General features: G+C 42.4%; 1 pseudogene; it reads left to right on the top strand.

Annotated features, from left to right (window-relative positions):
- The first annotated feature begins 1,163 nt into the window (after positions 1 to 1,163).
- LOC105820885 lies at positions 1,164 to 1,694 on the top strand (annotated as a pseudogene).
- The last annotated feature ends 471 nt before the right edge of the window (positions 1,695 to 2,165 follow it).

Below are 2,165 nucleotides of genomic sequence, written 5' to 3'. Positions count from 1 at the left end.
TGTTCTGGACTAAGAAGAGAGAAGTGTTTGCAAAGCAAACACAAACACATGCACCATTCCTCTGTTTTACTATAATTCTCTGTTCTACTAAACAAACAGGCAGATGCAGGTAGCCACAGGTCAAGATCTGTGCTTGCTCAGGAGAATTAATCATATGAGGTACATCAAGAAATGGAAGAGGAGATATTTATTGTGGAAAAATATGCATATTCAAGATTTAGAAAACTAACACAGGATTAATTCAGCAGGGATCATACAGATTAGATTCTACAAACACAAAACATGTTGCAAACCACCAATTAAAGACTTAGCCAGCTGGGTGCAGCGGCTCACGCCTGTAATCCCAGCACTTCGGGAGGCTGAGGATGGAGGACTGCTTGAGCATCGGAGTTCAAGACCAGACTGAGCAACACAGTGAGACCCTGCCTTTACAAAAATTTAAAAAATTATCTGGGTGTGGTGGTGTGGAGCACATCTGTAGCCCCAGCTGTTAGGGAGGCTGAGGTGGGAGGATTGCTTGATCCCAGGAGTTTGTGGTTACAGTGAGCTATGATCAGGCCACTGCACTCTAGCCTGGCTGACAGAGTGAGACTCTGTCTTAAAAAACACAAACAAAAACAAAACCCCATATAACTCTTGAACATTCTTTTAAGTATCGCTTAGTGACTCATCCATTTTCAGGATCATCTGTGAGCGAATTAAATCTCTGGTAGGCTTCCCTATTTCTTCCAACATTTCCAGACTATTTTAGTTGCTTGGATAGTGTGGGTTTTCCGAGAATAAAACTCCTTTTAATTAATTGAAGCAAAACAGAAGATAAGAAGGTAAATGCTGAATTCATTCAAGGACTCCACCAATATTTGTAAAGCACTCTGTGTGCCTGGAATGGTGCAGCAGTAAAAACAACAAACATGGATCCTGCTATCAACCTTTCGATTTTGCTATAAAGAAAAACAAATAATAAAAAGGAAATAAACAGATAACAAATGAATATAATTGCTATGACAAGAAGCAAACAGGATAGAGAAACGGAGTGAAAATGGTGGGCTCTACTTATGGTTAGCGAGGGAAGGTTTCTCTGTGGGGCTGATATTAAGCTGAGATCTAAAAGACAGAGCAACTAACCTGATCCTGCTCAGCTGGGTTAAAACCCGGGTACCACCATGGTACCGGCTCACCCCTCTTCCCTCATGGACCCTGGCACCAAACTCTTTGGAAAATGGAAATATGGCACTGTTACCCATCAGAAGTCAGTTCAAAGGACAAAAGATACAGATACGGTGGATCAAGCCATCTATTACTTCAAGGCCAATGTCTTCTTCAAAAACTATGAAATTAAGAATGAAGCTCATAGAACCTTGATATATAATAACTCTCTACATTTCCCAGTGTCTACAGAAACTACAAAAGTGCAATTCTAAAAGTCAAGGCAAGAAAAATACATTCACTGGGAATCACTAATTTTCCCACTCCTGGAGAGCCCGGTTTTCCACTTAACGCAATTTATGCCAAACCTGCAAACAAACAGGAAGATGAAGTGACGAGAACCTACTTACAACAGCTAAAGCAAGAGACTGGACTGAGACTTTGCGAGAAAGCTTTTGACCCTCAGAATGATAAGCCCAGCAAGTGGCGGACTTGCTTTGGGAAGAGATAGTGCACTGAACAAGAGTCTCTCAGGACCTAGACAGTGAAGGGAACTTGGCAGCCACTGTCTCCAGAGCCCTGGGCAGCACTGCCCAGCAAGATATGCACAATCTTTTGCCTTTATTTCATAAAGTGTTATGTAGAAGAGTCAAAAACATGTCTGTACTTGAAAAGCTCTTGACCAAGAATTTGGGTGGGGGCAGGGGAGCGCGCAGGTTGTCCACAGTGATTGAAATTTTCTGCAGTATTAAGCTAGTGCTTAATAACAATAAGTAATAATAAACAAATCTGTAACATCCAATACATAAATAAAGACGGAGCAAGAGGGACTGCCACAGCAAGTGAGAGGGGCGGAGTCTCCCAGGAAGAAGGAAGCTATTGTGTAACACCATGGGGAGGTAAAGCTTGGCAAGTTTTAAAACCAAGAGAAGGCCAGAGGGCAGGGGTAAAGTTAGAACAAGGCAAGACTGGAAAGGGAGGCAAAGGCCAGGTTATGCAGGGTCTTGTAGGCCCTGGGA

Source organism: Propithecus coquereli, unplaced genomic scaffold (genome assembly GCF_000956105.1).
Source record: "Propithecus coquereli isolate 6110/MARCELLA unplaced genomic scaffold, Pcoq_1.0 Scaffold543, whole genome shotgun sequence".
Lineage (NCBI taxonomy): Eukaryota > Metazoa > Chordata > Mammalia > Primates > Indriidae > Propithecus > Propithecus coquereli.
This window is presented reverse-complemented; position numbering and strand designations above follow the sequence as displayed.